Here is an 18,626-nt window from a genome sequence, read left to right as displayed (position 1 = left end):
AAACAGAAGGAGAGGAATATCATGTTCTTGGATTGGAAGAATTGACATTGTGACAATGACTATACTACCCAAAGCAATCTACAGTTTCAGTGCAATCCCTATCAAATTCCCAATGGCATTTTTTACAGAACGAGAACAAAAAATCTTAAAATTTGTATGGAGACAAAAAAGACCCCGAACAGCCAAAGCAGTCTTGAAGGGAAAAAAGCGGAGCTGGAGGAATCAGGCTCCCAGACTTCAGACTATACTACAAAGGTACAGCAATCAAGACAGTATGGTACTGGCACAAAAACAGAAATATAGATCAATGGAACAGGATAGAAAACCCAGAGGTAAACCCATGCACATGTGGTCACCTTATTTTTGATAAAGGAGGCAAGAATATACAATAGAGAAAAGACAGCCTCTTCAATAAGTGGTGCTGGGAAAACTGGACAGCTACATGTAAAAGAATGAAATTAGAACCCTCCCTAACACCGTACTCAAAAATAAACTCAAAATGGATTAAGGACCTAAATTTAAGGCCAGACACTATAAAACTCTTAGAGGAAAAGATAGGCAGAACACTCTATGACATAAATCACAGCAAGATCCTTTTAGACCCACCTCCTAGAGAAATGGAAATAAAACCAAAAATAAACAAATGGGACCTAATGAAGCTTAAAAGCTTTTGCACATGAAAGGAAACCATAAACAAAATGAAAAGACATCCCTCAGAATGGGAGGAAATATTTGCAAATGAACCAACTGACAAAGAATTAATCTCCAAAATATGCAAGCATCACATGCAGCTCAGTATCAAAAAACCAAACAACGCAATCCAGAAATGGGCAGAAGATCTAAACAGACATTTCTCCAAAGAAGATATACAGATTGCCAACAAACACATGAAAGGATGCTTAACATCATTAATCATTAAAGAATGTATATCAAAACTACAATGAGATATCACCTCACACCGGTCAGAATGGCCATCATCAAGAATCTAGAAACAGTAAATTCTGGAAACGGTGTGGAGAAAAGGGAATCTTCTTGCACTGTTGGTGGGAATGTAAATTGATACAGCTACTATGGAGAACAGTATGGAGGTTCCTTAAAAGACTAAAAATAGAACTACCATATGACCCAGCCATCCCACTACTGGGCATATACCCTGAGAAAACCATAATTCAAAAAGAGTCATCTACCAAAATGTTCATTGCAGCTCTATTTACAATAGCCAGGACCTGGAAGCAACCTAAGTGTCCATCAACAGATGAATGGCTAAAGAAGATGTGGCACATATATACAATGGAATGTTACTCAGCTATAAAAAGAAATGAAATTGATTTATTTGTAGTGAGCTGGATGGACCTAGAGTCTTTCATACAGAGTGAAGTAAGTCAGAAAGAGAAAAACAAATACAGTATGCTACCACATATATACGAATCTTAAAAAGAAAAGGTTATCAATAACCTAGTGGCAGGACAGGAATAAAGACACAGATGTAGAGAATGGACTTGAGGACACGGGGAAGAGGAAGGGAATTGTGGACGAAGTGGCATGGACTAATATATACTACCAAATGTAAGATAGATAGCTAGTGGGAAGCAGCCGCATAGCACAGGGAGATCAGCTCGGTGCTTCGTGACCACCTAGAGGGGTGGGGTAGGGAGGGTGGGAGCGAGACGCAAGAGGGAGGAAATGTGAGGATGTATGTATATGTATAGCTGATTCACTTTGTTATACAGCAGCAACTAACACACCATTGTAAAGCAATTATACTCCAATAAAGATGTTAAAAAAAAAAAACCCAACACCTTGAATAGTATTTACTCTGGATGTATATATCTACCACTCCCAATTGTAAGATATAAGCCCATTCACATATTATATTATCTGCCTAGAAATATAAATCATTTTAATTTGCAAACTTGCAAAGCACCTGAGTTGTCAAAATATGAAATAGAGCTTCCCTGGTGGCGCAGTGGTTGAGAGTCCGCCTGCCGATGCAGGGGACACAGGTTCGTGCCCCGGTCCGGGAGGATCCCACATGTCGCGGAGCGGCTGGGCCCGTGAGCCATGGCCGCTGAGCCTGCGCGTCCGGAGCCTGTGCTCCGCAGTGGGAGAGGCCACAACAGTGAGAGGCCCGTGCACCGCAAAAAAAAGAAAAGAAACAGACATATTTAAAAAGCAAAATACTACAGCATCATATTCCTCCTTCCCCATTTGTTTATACCTATAGTATTCCTATAGTTTGTAATTTCTGGGGCATCACAATTAGTTTATTTTGCCTGAGAGATACTTTTGAAAATAAAAATATTTGTTGTTTTTCAGCTTAGATGTTCAGTCCATTTCAATCAACCATGTGGCCTAATTAAGTTTTCAAGGACAAAACTCAATTTCAAAACCATGTATATCCTAACAAATCATGGATATTGATACCTGGTAAAATACTTGGGGAGAATTTTAATAATCCCCACTGGATGTCTTAATGGATTTCCAACAGCATGCAGCTGCAGATAAAATGAACACAGCAGGTCTTATTCATTATTCCAGAGTTAGGTACACAGAGGTTTTCCTTAGATTAGTAAGGTATATGGATAATTTTAGATTTCTGTCTATTGACTTATTGGTTGTGTGACTTTTGTCAATTTATGTAACCTCAATAAGCATCAGTGTACTCTTCTAGAAAGAAATTGTTATGAGTATAGATAGTATGTGCAACGTGTGTGACATTTAGGAATCATTTCATGGATTGTGTTTCTTATTATTGGATAATTATATTGGAAAACAATGGCACATAGTCAAAGCAACAAATTAATCAAAGGCTTTGCTGTATTTTTTTCTGGTATGTGTTATGTGTTTGTCTAGTTCTATACATATATTTTTTATTCGTATTTTCCTCTGAGTAATATCACCATTAGTTTACCTTCTCTTAATACATGCCAACAGATGACTGGAAGGTAGTATCTTGAGTGCCAAAGTACTAGTGGACATTATTAAATGATTCCATGGACACTTCGTATCTGGATCATTAAGAATAAATTATATATTCTTGTCAATTCATATTACCAAATGACACCAAGATGGGGTTAAACTGGTCCACTGTAGTCTTACACCACCATCTGCGCCTGTGTTATGCCATTGCTCATCTGCAGTGAACAATAAGATAAACATAAATCTTGGTACTCAGCTCTGCATACAGTGGGTGCTAAATAAATCATGAAAATTATGAAGTAAAGAAGTCAAATGTTAAATCAAAAACTCCATCATTTATCCTATGAGTAGAGTAAATTCCGTACATTCTTCCTCTCATTGTGTTGCTTGTTACACTTAGATGGTTTTACGAGCAACATCAAACCCTATATATGTGTTGGTCATAGGCAAAGAAACGTGACCCACTGTAAATAATTTTGCTCAGTTAAAATGTATGATCCAGTTTAAAACAAAGATTCATTTCTCAGTGTTTTACTGTTTTGAAAAGGACTGCAGAATAGTCTAGATTTGACATGACAACAATATACTCTTACCACAAATGAGAGTGTTTATTGCCTCCTTTCCTCTCCAACCTTGGCACAATGTGTAAAATATAATTATTTCTACATTTATTGCCATCTGTTGTATGGCATTAAGATCAACTGCCCTTTATTTCTGTTTGTGGTGCTTTTTAAGGTTTTTCTTTGGCAGTCAGGTCATACCATCTGATTTTGCGGCTTTGTGCCTGTGGGTGGACATCTGGAATAGTTGGCTTAAATAAGTTTGTGCTTATTGCTAGTTCTGGTAGAGACATAGTCCTCAACGGTTATTTCCTCAGATTATCTGCTGGAGTAAATTGGTTTCAGTCCAGTAGAATATCTTCCATTGTACTTGTTTTCAAAGCCATCCAGTCCTTGTGTAAGATTTTGGTTTCTTTCCAATTCTTGCAGCTGTAGGCTAGTAGTATGATTACATTTGAGTTGAATATCCTGTTTTGTATCCATGCTTTTAGTTTTTGTAGACTCCTTATAAATAATTTAGGAAATAATTTCTCCTTTACTCTGAACATTATTTGTTCGATGAGTCTATAATATAAAGCGACTTAAGTTCTAGATTGATGTTAACTTGGGGTCTGAAGCGTGTTTGGTTTGACATAATTATGAGATTTAGTAAGCTGGTTGGACTTTGTGAATCTTACTAAATTTACTGTCTTTGGATTTTCTCTGTAGGTTGCTTGCAAAGCAATAATATCTGATTGCACATGGTTTATTTGTACCTCCCTGAATGCTCTCCTTCTCATTGATGTCAACATAAAGGAAGGATATCCTCCATTTGAGGATTTGAAAATTCATGCCCTAAGAGAGAGTCAATGTAGAAAAAGAAAGGCAGCAGAGTGAGGACAGGCCCTTGTTACCACAGATCCAATAACAGGGAAGTGCTGTTTCAAAAAAGCCAAGAATAAGAAAGGTTTCAAGAAGAAGAGTCAGAGAAAAAAGTTGAAATTATTATCATTAGTTACGTTTCTTTATCTTGTATTTCAATATGTAGAGTAATGGTCATTCTAGAATCTAAATGATCGAAAAATATTATTTTCCGAGTACCCAGAGATGAGATTTTTCTTTTAAAATATATTAGCTACATTTGACCCCATCTGAAATAAAAATGTAAATACTTGACTCAAAGCAGTGCCTGAATACATGCTGATTTATCAATTGCTCTGCCTTGAATTGCCTGAAACAAAGTTGATTCTGCATTAAAGGAACAGATGCTCTCCTGTTGACATGATAAGCTAACATTGTTGCACAGCTATCATGATTTGCACTCATTATCTTCTATGGAGCTCACATAGTGCTAAGTTCTTGAATGTGACTTGTATTGGGTTGGCCAAAAAGTTCGTTTGGGTTTTTCCGTAACAACTTACGGCAAACCTGAATGAACTTTTGGCCAACCCAATAGTATACCATTTCTTCTGCTTCAGTTTACTCTCCACAGGTGAAAGTTCAGTATTCAGTGTTCTTCCTACATTATTATTCTTTTACAAATTAAATAGATGATTTCTATTGTTTACAAAGACTTTTATTTTTCTTCAGGATATACTTCAAAACACATCAATTCAACCCTCCATATAACCACCAGCAAAGTCCAGTAACAAGTTAACAATGACCAATTTTATCATATTAAATAAATTGTATGTAGATAGCATTAAGTCAGAGTTCTTATAATGATTTCAAGACTTTTTAGGTGTTTTTACTCACTCAACTCAAGAATTCAGCAATTATGCATTGCATTGCTATCTTTGCAGATTTAAGTATAGATATAACAACAAAACATTATTTTAAATTTTATTTCATTTTCTACTAATTTATAAGCTAAATTTATGGCTAAATATATATTTGTAACATTCATTATCAAAAGTAAGCAATTTATAAATGGAGAATTCTCAAAGAAAAAATATGTATCTTTTGCCTAATCAGAGCACTGCTTTTCCCCAGATATTTTTTCTTGAAGATATGAAAAAATAAAAATCTCAGAATCTACTAGACAATTCTGATGATAACACCAGCAACCACGTAAGACAGGAAGAGACAGAAACTAATTAGAATTTTATTAGAACAGTAATTCTATGAATGGTTAATTGATTGCTGTTGCAACACCCCCAGGGAATGTTTGATTATTTCAAGCGATGGAATAAAATTCCCAACTTCACCAGGAAAAATTAATTTAAATTTAATTAAAAATATATAGCATCAAACCCTACTTTTGAAATCAGACATCTTTAAATCTCAAACCTTGGAAAGATAAATTCAGAATTAAGAAAAAAAAAAGATAATCTGTAGGAGCCTAGGTACCAAATTGAAAGGAAAAACACTGTTTGCACACTGTTTACTTTCACCTATTGAATTAATTAATAGATGGTGCTTGAGATGAAAACTTTAATTATCAGGAAGATTCCATTACATTGAATCCCATTTTTGAGAGTGTTGGATAATAAATTAGTATTTGTGAATTTGTCATTAGAAAAATAAAGTGCCAAAATAATTTGGTAATTAGAAGGATTAAGTAAAAAATTTTTTAAAAATTTCTAGCTTGTCATATAGGTATAGATGACAAAGGGACAGTTTTCCCAGTCTGTACAAATGATCTAACATATTTGTATAGGAGAAAAGTTGTGGATTAAAACATCCAGAATTGAAATATTAAGTATTTGAGGTAGTTGCAAGAGGAGTGTCTCATGAACGAAAATAATTTGCTTTAACTCAAATTTTGATAATATTCCAGATATCTGATTTTTAGAAATCTTACTGCTTTTGAGAGTGAATATCAAACATTTTACTTGGCTTATTTTGTAGAATTACCAGCATAGGAAGATTTAAAAAATGCACTTTAGTTCAGGTTTTTACTCAAATTGTGACCCATGTGGGTGATTTTATTTCTCAGAAATGTCTTCCTCATTCTTCTGATCCCACATGCTTTTCCAGAACTGCTGCTTCTACTAATTTATAAGCTAAACTGCTTCTACTAATTTATAAGCTAAACCTGCCAAATTCAGTTTGGTGAGCCAAGTTAATATGTGATTTTAAGCTACTACTATTTGGTATAATTTGTTATGTAACTGTTTTTTAAATATGTTTTACTAGTATTTTGGTATGGCAAGTCCAAAAGATCAAAAGAGGACTGCCATTGAAAAAATTGTTATATGCACAGTTCCCAAGAGGAGGTGGCATGCCATGCCACAGAAGGCCACATGGGGAAGCACCAGGATCTGTTAGGGGGAAGTGTGGACAAGAGACTATTGTGCTTCCATAGGAGGGAATGGATGAAGTAAGTGGGCTTAAGATTGGCTAGTTTGAATAAATGTGATGGGCTGTGGGGCAGAGTGCTGTTCTTAGTTGTGTGAGCTCCAGATTGTTGTATTTTCATTTGAAAGGCACACTCAGGGATGAGTTGTTTACTATCTCTAGGAATTGACTAGCTCTGGGAGGGACCGTCCTTCCAGGGACAGCAAGACCCCATATGTTAAAGCATAAAAATACAGAAAATAAATCATGGTTAATGGAGTAGCAGAATATATATCTATAGATATCTATCTTTATCTATCGTCTATCTATCTATCTATTTTTAACCAGAAGTATGTAAGGAAGCCTCAAACTTAGTCATGTGAATCTAGGACTGTGGTGTAGGCACAAGCTGGAAGAACAAAAGGCAAAAGACTGTTGGCATGTGAGTTGGCTGTTGATAATACCTTAAAGGAAAGGAAGATGTTATTTGAAGCTGGAGACTAGAGAAAACTTGTGTAGTGGTAGAAAGTTTCACAATTGCCTGTAGTAATGTGGAAAATACAAAATATAACTAATGAACTGATGACCTAGTTAAGGAGATTCAGGCAGAGTGATGAAGGTCATTCTTGGTTTTTCTTACGGACTATTATAAAATTCAAGAGGAAAACTATTAGCTAAGAAGGAACTAGTTAATACAAATGAGCAAGTATTTGTTGGGTTTGAAAATAAATTTGTTCCCCATTCCCAACCTCTCCAGTTGGGAACAATACTAAATTTAAGAAATGGCTTTTAGGCAAAGATTGTATCAGTGTATTGTCATAAAAACATGGTTGTAGAAGAGGACAAGGATGTAACTATATATCCCCTTGTTAAGAGCTCAGGAGGATTGGGGCTTCCCTGGTGGCGCTGTGGTTGAGAGTCCGCCCGCTGATGCAGCGGACACGGGTTCGTGCTCCGGTCTGAGAAGATCCCACATGCCACAGAGCGGCTGGGCCCATGAGTCGTGAGCCATGGCCGCTGAGCCTGCACGTCCGGAGCCTGTGCTCCGCAACGGGAGAGGCCACAACAGTGAGAGGCCTGCGTACCGCAAAAAAAAAAAAAAAAAAAAAAAAGAGTTCAGGAGGATTTAAGGTAGTACTTTGATTAGACAAAATTCCTTTTAGTATCTCATAGATCCTCTCTTAAAAAATAAGCCTCCTAAGACTATAAGGGATATTGCCCTAAAATACCTTGATCTAAAACCCACAACGCACAAAACCTTATTTCAAGATTTATGATATAATATCAGTGGAAACACTGCCAGCTTGGACTAAAAAACACAGGGGTAGTGTCAAATAAAAAGAGACCTTTGGATCCTCCAACTTCTGTAGGTAGAAAACAGGCTGAAAGAATCATTCATCTGCTAACACCAACAATTTTTTTTTTTTATGGCAAATGAAGAATACTTTAGAGGAAACTATCAAAAGCCCAGAAAGCAAAGCCAAGAGATAGGGAGAATCATTCCTGTCAACCTGTGTCCAACTGGGATTTAGAATTTCTATGGACCTGTGATTTCTTAATGCCTTAGATTTTTCTCCCTTTAAAATGAAGGATCTATTGCTTGTCTAACCATGGTATGTTGGGATTGTGTGGGTCAGAGAGCTTGTCCTTTTAGTTTACAGCTCTTCAGGTCTACAGGATTGTTCTCTAAAAGTTATACTAGATAAATTGCTCCTGAGGAGCTTAATCTATAATTGGAACTGATTTAGAAGATCCTGGGCCTCAGTCCTGAAACAAAGGCCATGATAGGATAAGACTAGACTCATGAGAGGGATATGAATTATTATGACCAGAGAACAGATGGTGGTAAATTATAGTTTCCAAGAAATAATCTAAGCAGTATTTCCAATCCTACGTGGACTTTCAGAAGCTTGCCTATTGTTGCTTTTTTTTTTTTTTTTTTTTTTTTGGTATGCGGGCCTCTCACTGCTGTGGCCTCTCCCGTTGCGGAGCACAGGCTCTGGACGCGCAGGCTCAGCGGCCATGGCTTACAGGCCCAGCCGCTCTGCGGCACGCGGGATCCTCCTGGACCGGGGCACGAACCCGCGTCCCCTGCATCGGCAGGCGGACTCTCAACCACTGCGCCACCAGGGAAGCCCCTATTGTTGTTTTAAGCTACTAAATATGGGATCATTTTTATAGTTTGATGAATTAGAGCAGAATGATCCCTTTAGGGTAAATTAAATAAAAATTTTCGCTCTATCCTTACAACAGTGTGTTAAAATATGTAGATTTTGTAAATATCCTTTTGATTGATAGTTATAGGGTGATTAAGTAATATTTGTAAACTTTCATATCCTGGAGCCAGGATTCAAATCTAGTCAACCTTATTTCAGAGGCTCTTAGTAACAAAGCTATATTGTTTATTTATCATTTATGAAACACCTCTTTTAGATCATGTACTGTACCGTTTGCAACCAAACACAAAGACCCCTCTTCTCATTCAACAGTTGGAGAAATATTACACAAAGAAGTAAAGTTTCTTGCTCAAAGTCACAGAGCATGAGAATGTCAAAACTAAGTCTTGAACCCAGGGAATCAAACTTTAGAATCCCTGCTTTTAAACAATGTCATATACAGCTGCTGTGGCTAGTAGTTTAGCATTCTTATCTTTTTTCTTTCCAGCAGATCTTAAATTCATTACTTTCTTTTCAGAAAACAGAATGGATAGAAAACTAACGCTGTAGCAGCACAATTTGGATGTCACCAGACCATTTCTCCTAATCATTGACCCTACCCTCAGGTAAGAAATGGTTTACTAAAATGGCCTTTCCCAGGAGGCTCAGTTTTTCTCAAATGTCTGCATTGTTTTAATAACCATTTAGATTGTGCTAAATATAAATAGTCAGATATTCTGGTGATTGTAATAACAGAAAGGTCCTAAATTCAGTGCTTGTCATTTAAAAAAAGATGCATCTTTTCTGAATTGCCATTCAGACTACTTCTTTTTCTTTGCTTCTTTCTCATTTTTCATAATATTAATTATTTTAAAAACACATACCCTGACTGCTCCACTGTTCTGTAAAATCCTTTCAGTAGCCATCCAGAATGTAAAGTTTCAATACAGATTTGATAATGAATGAGTATCAATAAAATGGGGTTAGTACCTCTCTCCCCGACCCTTTTTTAAAAATTAGACCCTGCTCTAATTGCTTTATAAATGTTAACTCATTTTATATCTAAAATAATTCTATGAAGTAAGGGCCATTAATATTCTCATTTTAAAACTGAAGAAACTGATACATAGAAAATCTGTTAAGTAATTTGCTCAAAGTCCCCAGGTAAGGGAACAGGACTTTAAAGCCAGGCAGTCTAGGTTCAGATTCTATGCTCTTAGCCATTACAGTATGATACATATGAAGTGACTCAGTATTGAATCAGCAGGCATTATATAAATATATTAAATTGAACTATATTTCTGATCCTTAAAAATGTCAATTTCACGTTTCAGCCAATAACATTTGAAGGTATACTTTGACCAGAGAAAAGAGTAAATAGCTTTATTTTCTGTGAATGAGAAGTCACAATGTGAATAGAATAGACATGTTATAGAATAGTATATTCTCTACTGCTCCTATGATGGCTGTGTTTTCAAAAAATGATGGAAAGAGTAACTCTTTAGTGTCTCAACTTTCTAATCAATTTAACAATTGATTAGAAAGAGGAGGCAGCAAGGAGAACAGTGGATACGTAAATACAGCTGCAGTGATTCAATCTAGTGAAGAGTCAAAGACTGCCTTACAATTAGAGACAGATCCATGGTCAACAAGTCTGGGGGCTGACTGATCAATTAAAAGCAAATCCCTAAACAAATAGTTATTTACTTGGTGAGGTACTCTTATTTCAGCAGGAAATAACACAACAGCACAAAAAGCATTCTGCTTTGAACTTTGTAAGCTGATAACACAGTCTTTAGCATTGCTTGAATTTTGACATTAGAGATATGTATTTTTTCAGATGGTAGGCACTGAGCTCCAGCTCTCCATCTCCTTCCCCAGCACTCCCCTCCCCCACCCCACAGATAAATAACTTATCTTGGAAATATATTCTAGCTGAGAGAAAGGTTTGGTGTCGGCACTTCTAGAATCACCTTCACCACCTTTCTTGTGTGTGTGTGGTTTTTTTTTTAGCAGTGCAACTTGGGACAAAACTAATTTCTCTATGTGTTAGTGTTCTCAATTAAATTTCTTTACTTGATTTTTCAATTACCATGTAATTGGTAACTGATCAAGTGATTAGGAGATATGTCTTTGGCTATGATATTGTCTCTGCACTCAAGGAAAATTAATAGAGGAAATCAAGACAATCTAAACAGATTATCTGCCTTGAAGTTTCAGAAAATTTTCAAAAACTATATGAAATAACAAATAAGGATTTTTTGGGAAACACACATCGTAATGTCACAGTATTTGAAAACATAAAATACAGGTGTAGTAATGAATAATAATAAACTTATTGAGCACCTACCCTGGGAAAGTCTCTAGGTCTCATCTTGGCTTTAAAGTGACAGTCATCACACATTTCTCTTTCATACTGCGGCATCCAGCCTTTTCCTGTGGACCCAACACTATTTGCCGACGTTCTCAGGGGTGGTACTGCTATAGAACAACAGGCATAGGTGGGATTTAGAATTAGTTACATAGCATACATAATTAATGCTTACTTTGACAATAAGAAAGTAAGAAAATGGATTTTGCATAAGAAATTTAAAGTAAACTTTGCCAGTGAGTGTGATGAGAAAGATGAATTAGGCAAAATGTATTGATATATACTTACATTACATTAATAGGGTACGTATTTAGGCATTTATACTATATAGATGCCTAAAAATGTACCCTATTAATGTATTTCTAGATTAAAATATATTCATACATTATTTTAGGTGTCTATTTATAACCAAGATATTTAAGACGTATCGTTACACAAGTTCAAATATATTGATTTTACATTTTTTTAATTAAAAAAAACCAAGGGAAACTAAAGAAAAAATGAAGAATCCTAAAGACAAGCAAGGAAATTAAGCTTGTAAATAGCAATGGAGGAAAATATCTGCCAAAGGCATATTGAGGAGTAAAGAAGATTGACTCAGGAAATGAGTCCAATGTTTAAGGAGCATGAAATGAAAAACAATATACAGTGTGCTGTTATAATGTTTTAAAGCACTGTGGGTTTTATGTTGGTGTTTATGGCAACATCTAATCTGCCTTAGAAACTTATTCTGACATTGTCTTGTACTAAGGGTGCATGTCAGAAAGCCTTTTCTCTCTCAGGTCTACGGGAATCAGGCTCAGGAATAGATGTCCTATCTTAGTATCCTCAATAGTCATGCTTTATCAGATCTCAAGTATGGTGAAGTTTTTGGAGGATGTATAATAGGAGTTAAATAATAATAAATTTCACTCACCAGAAAGCATAACATAAACACGTTTGTGTGAAATATACCACATATTTGACTGGAATATCTCAGGAGACTTTCTGAGAATTTAGACTGCAGTAAAAGTAAATTAGCAATGACATCAAATACCTTCCTAAGTGAAACATAGTTCTCTATAAGTCTTTTCTAAGAGTAAAAATTATTCATTCATTCATTCATCAACATTTTTGGGGGTAAACTTAACAATAGTCAAGCACTGACTACCATACATCAGTTTCATTTTAAGGGGAAAATGAACAAGAAATCTTGAAAATTCATTCTGGTTATCTTTTGCTGCACTTTAAAAACTGGGGACCAACCAGCTCATTATATGTTGGGTGATGCCTTCACCCAACATCATGGAAACCTAAAAGCTTACTTTGCAGTGTCTGAAAACATAATTTATTTCAGCTTCAGTTTTATGAATTTATCTGTAATAAGAATCAACCAATTAATCATAATATGTGTGATTCAATTTAAAAGTTACTATCAAGCTTTTGCAGCATGATTCTATAGTGAAGCAAATTAATTAATTAATTAATTTAGGCCAAATTAATTACTCTTTGTTTATTCTAAAGATGATTTTGGCAATTATAATTCTAATTATAGAAATATCAAGGAAGAAAAAAGTTTTATATTTTAAAAATTCATATTATGATCCTTAGTCATATTCAGTAGTTTCTTAGATATTTTATATATAAAAATAAATTATGTAAATATATATTATAATATTAAATTATAAATATTCCAAAATAATAATTTTCTTGTTTACTTGCTTTTGTTTTTATCTATCTTCCTCACTATAATGTAAACTTGTTACGAATGGAGACCATGTTGATATAGTTCACTTGACTCATAGTTAACTATCAATAATTATTACTGAATGAATGAATTTGTGAATTCCTTCTGTCTTGTGATGTATTCTAAACAAAAACACATCAGAGAAGCTCCCATAGATTTAATAAATAGCAAGCCATAATTAAAAAGGAATTTTGGACAGCCCAATTAAATTACAGCCCTAATGTCTAGATGACATACTAATAATAGTATAAGTCAAAAATTGCTTTAGTTACAAACAAAATCAACCCAATTCTAATTAGCAAAAAAAAAAAAAGATGTTAATTGTTTATGTAATGAAATAAGCCAAGGGTTCATTTGAATCTGGTATGCTTGGATCCAGGGACTCAAACAACATCCATCAGTGTTCCATTTTCCTTTTCATCTATTGGACATGCTTAATTTTAATAATGGGATAGAGATTCTCTGATTTCCCAGGACTTACACCTGCCAGGTTGGTAATCCCATGAGAAATAAAATACTTTCTTGAGTATCTCAGGTTGATTTGCCCAAAGAGAATTTTGATTAACCTGCACTAGTTATATGCCCATTTCGAATAGATAACCTTCCCAAGGGGTACTTCTGTTCCCTGGGTTTTAGGTCATGTTCTCATTTGCAAGGGCAAACTACACAAAATTGATTGACCCTAGAAAAGCAGGAATGCTATTGGATGAAAAATAAAAATGTGCTAGGAAAATTAGTAAATAATGTTTCTTCTACCCACTTCTTGCCAAAAACCAGTGCTAAGTTTCATTTTTAATTAAGGCTTTGCTAAATGAATACTTTAATTCCTTAATGGCTTTCATGAATGTCTTCTAATAGATAACTTTTTGTTATCCCCCTCATATACATTTTGCCTACAATGTTTAAGTCATATAGGCAATGGCTACTCTGTTGACTAGTAAGAATTAACCTTCTTTGTGTTTTATATATGAGACAAATATAAGAATGTTCACATAGAAATTTATCATTTAAAACAATGCATATGATTGGTCCGTAATACTCTTGGAATATCTTCCTATCCAAGGATACCAAGCAAAAATTAAAATTTAACCTTTTTATGTGATTTTGAAGATGAAAAATTTTGAATGTAGACATCTGCCTGATTGGAGTGGAATCATTACATCTATTAGTAGCAATGATACGATGACCTTTGATAAACTAGATTTCCCAGAAGTTCATAGATATTAGTGTTTGGTTCTTTAAAAAGTAGCAATGATTAAGAGGCTGATAAAGTAAAAAAATATGATTTTTTTTCTATTGTGGTCTGTTGTGTTTTAAAAAAGCATCAAAGTGAGAAATGACAGTTATTAAGAATAGAAATATATATTTTCATTATTTTAGTCCTTCTCGTGAGCATGTGTTAAAGCAGATCTTGCCTAGGGCTCTAACATCCACTGTGTAACAGAGTAATACATTTGAAAACTTCGTATGTTTTTTGATATTTAAAAGCGGCCTTTTTGAAATTTTGTTTCTAGGTAGATATTATTTACATTTTGTGGGACACGATGAATTCAGTCTATAAATCAACCTCCAGGAACACAAATCTTGTTGGCTGCCATGTTAGTAAATCAACTCACCTAAATAATCCTGAGACTCTGATAATGATTCAGGCTGTGGGCTTGGAAATTTAGCTATTGCCTCACTGTGAACTTGATCTTCTGACGTTTTAATGGATTGAGGTCCTATTTCTGATGGTTCAGTTTATACATGCACATAAACTATTTTGAGCACATCAGAGCTGAGAGCTAAGAGCTAATGTTCAGGTTTGGAGTCAAACTGTCTGTCCTTTGAACTAAGTAGGTAGGGGTAAAGTGGACATCTAAGGAGTTTTCATTATAAGTGCAATTACTGCACTAGATAATATAATATATACATGTACAACAGAACAAAACAAAGTAACACTGAAACAATGGATACCCTGGAGGGGATGATATATTTCCAGGAACTTCCCCATCTCTTCAAGTCAACTAATTTTATTATTTATTTATTGTATATGCTGTGCATGTGTGTATGTGTGTGTATTAAAACAAAATGAATGTTGTTACTCAAAGGCATAAAAGCAACTTCCAAGAACATGGAGTCTGATGTTTGAAGCACTTTAATTCCAATTTTTTCCTTGTGTCTGGAATTGTTCGGCAATAAATTGTGTTCTATACTACTTCAATTACTAGTGTTTTCAGATCTGACTGCACTTAATTGCTAAAGACATGATCTGCTAAAAGCTACATCTGGAAACAATGTCACTCTCTGTGTTTGGCATTTGAAAGTTGGACTTAGGTTAAATGAATACTTTTAACTACAAAGCTTTGGAAAAAAAAAATTACTGCCGCCATACACTTTCTATGGATTTAACTTAAAACAAATTTTGTATGCTGTTTTTTTATTCAGTATTTATTTTCTGAACTGCCTAGGTGTGTCTCTACCTTTATCTTATCTTTATCTGTGTATCTAACCATAGTTTCCCAGATAATTGCCTCCCTGGTATTAAGAGCAGATCTGGTCTTTTCTATGCATCAATTTTATACATGAATGTGGTATGCAAAATGGCGAACTTAGCCTTTAGAATGTCAAAGGCAGTGAAGGGTGTTCCCATTCAAGAACAATTTTAATTTTACAAGTAACACAGGAATTGTTTTGAATTTGTCTTATAGAATTAAAATTCATGCTTCTGTTCAATCCGTAGTTATTTGGACTCTTCACAGAATAGCTGGTGAACATGGCTCATACCCCATGGAGCCCATCAGTTGGGCAGATTCTATATTTTGAACCACAGATTTGCTTCACACGGCAAAGATGCCTGGGCTTTAAAAAATTACTGTGGGTAACATTTTTGTCTTGCTTCCTTGAAGGTGAATCAATCCAAAGGTAGGAGTGATGTAAAATTGGCAGTATATTTAGTTTAAAATATATCTTTATAAAGTATGGGTAATCTAGATATTAGTGAAAGAGGACAAAATTTGATGTGAAAATAAAATAATTTCTATTGCCTTTTTCCCCTGATTAATGGCATTATTTCTGATGTGATTAATTTTCAATGACATAATAAGAGACATGATTGTATTTTCCACTTCACTATGATATTAAATGTTTTACTTATTGCAAAAAAAATCTAGTTTTAGCAGAAATCCCTGGTTTTTTATTCCTTTCCCTAAGTGTTAAGTAATTTGACAAGGCCAGCCTTACGTTACATCTTATTAAATTGATTGAGGCTAGAAAAACATTAGAATAAGATACCCTACAACCCAATTCATTTCTGACATGTGATATATAAGCTAGAGTTAAACTTGTTGATTAAAAAACAAAGTAAAATCAGAGAAATCTGAATGACACCATTCACTGCAAGAGAAGCAGCTTCCTCAACCATTTATATTCCTGATAGTAAGCTAATAGACAAATAAAGCTTACTAAAGAATCAGTGCTATGTGTCATTTTGGCGTAGTAATTAATGCTATATTTGACAGAAATCAGATGCTTATTGTTCACCACAGAGGATGAGCAGTTTATATCTTCAGAATCTACTAGCTGCATGGCAAGACATTATAGGGTAAATTGTTTATATTGTTAATTATATCAACAGAATATTGCATTATATCAGCCTACCCATTCTGGAATATTTGCTTTGATGGTAATGTATGCATTATACAGTTGAATCAATTTAAAATCAACACTGTGCTTCTGTGCAGATTGTTTAAATCGTATTAGTTTAATAGAGCGCTTACTGATGGGAGATAAAGATTGAATGGTCAACAGAGGTCTTCTCTTCGAATGTAACACTTCTGAGTATTAATGAAATTATTCGTGGCCGAGAGATGAAAGAACTGATGTACTGATATCTGCATTTCTATTACAATGATGCTGCAATTGAGAAGATTTTCCCTTAAGCCTGTAAAATTTACCATTAAAGAAAAGCCACTCCTTCAGATAATGTTTTATAGATATTTGAGGTGATTCTCTGAATACATTGAAGTTATTTTCCCAAGTTTTCTGTTAACTCTGATATGTATCTGCAGTACTCTCATGCTGTCATAAAGAAAAGGCTACTGACGTCACACATTTAAAATATCAGAATATCATGTAATAAATCTTTCCTGGACTTATGTGATAATGAGGTAATCAGTTATTTTTGATCTGAAAAAGTGGTGAGAACTTTAAAACTTCTACACTTCTTTTTATTTTCTTGCTTCTGGTGAATTAAGAGTACTAGAGACAACCTTACAGGTCTGGGTTCAATGACCTGGATCAAGTAAGAGTTGTGCAGAGCACTGGATTTAATACAGACAATTCCTCTAAAATGAGAAGGAAGATGTGATGCCATACAGAAAACTATGGGATATGGAGATATGGACTAGACAGCATGCATATAACCTACATATTCTGACTTGCAATTGCTATTCAGATTTAACTGCCTAACTGCTTTCTGGTCATCTGCGTGCCTTTGACAGAAACAAAGCACAATGAATAAAAGTGAATATGTTTTTATATAACTTGCCATACTGACAATATTGACTACCTTTACTTTTATTTGTAGTGGCTTTAAAGAGGAACAATAAAGAACAGAAAGCATTCAGGTATTTTAAAGAAATTTTCTGAATAATTTAGTATAATAGTAATAATGTTTAGCAAGCAGCTAAAGATATTTGGTAAGCATTTCTCTGTGATGTCTCTGAATGATTTACATTGATAATTTAATTTTTCCACATTGTTACAAGATTGTACCATTGCTAGGGGTGCAAGAAGTTAGAGCCATATTAAACTTGGAGTAAAATTATATCATGAAGAAACTCAAAAAATGATGTATCTATACAACATGTTTTCATCAATTTTTTTCATTTCCATTTCTTGTAAATAGAAAGGAAATTTTATTCCGTTTGACTGACAAACCATCTCATACTGTACCTAAAATATTGCTCTGTTTACCAGCAAGAAAAGAATCATTAGGCTATATAAACACAAACTTTAACTGTACATTTTATTTTCCTGTATTAGTCAGTACATGCAAATTTTATTTCTTTTTTCATTACTAGCAGTCTCTTCAGATTTCTAGTTTAACTGGCTTAAGAATTGTTTAACATATATTTGAGCTACTCTCAATTTTCATTTTTTTCAATGTCTCTTTACCTTTAGAAGAAATAAGTCTGTTTTCAACATGTTTTCTTCTGCTTTCTGATGGCGAAAAGGGGGATAAACACATCCCATCCTATCTCCTTGTTCCATTACCCAGTTGCCCTTTCGTTTCTCAAGAGGCAACAGTGTCTCTCATAAGGTTATTGCTGCTTTATTTATCTGTAAAACCTTTTATCATCTATCTCAATGCCCTTTGTATTCCCCATTTTATTTTGTGTCTTTACTTTCTGGATCGTTTTCGTGTGTTCCCTAAATCAAACAGGCTGTTTCTGCAAGGTTAATATCCTATGTACATTTTTTTTTTTCGGTCTTTGATCATTTTCACCATCTCCCTGGTCCTTCATATGGTTCATTTACAACTTCACATAAAAGTTCATTTCTTTGAATTCCCTGAAATCAACCCGTGAATACTTTATGTTTTCTCCTCAGCTCTATCTCGCTTACAACTTCGTTATTCAATGTATTTCCTTTAG

At 34.6% G+C, this 18,626-nt stretch overlaps 1 long non-coding RNA gene across 1 annotated transcript in view; it reads left to right on the top strand.

The window, feature by feature from the left end:
* The first annotated feature begins 7,084 nt into the window (after positions 1 to 7,084).
* The window catches only part of LOC307185183, a 171,137-nt gene continuing 159,595 nt past the window's right edge, over positions 7,085 to 18,626 (top strand). Inside the window, exons 1-2 of the long non-coding RNA XR_013827902.1 lie at positions 7,085 to 7,179; positions 9,432 to 9,519. This is a non-coding gene — a long non-coding RNA (uncharacterized lncRNA). The remainder of the gene's footprint in view (positions 7,180 to 9,431; positions 9,520 to 18,626) is intronic.

The sequence above is a fragment of the Stenella coeruleoalba genome (assembly GCF_951394435.1).
Source record: "Stenella coeruleoalba genome assembly, chromosome: 4".
NCBI lineage: Eukaryota > Metazoa > Chordata > Mammalia > Artiodactyla > Delphinidae > Stenella > Stenella coeruleoalba.
This window is presented reverse-complemented; position numbering and strand designations above follow the sequence as displayed.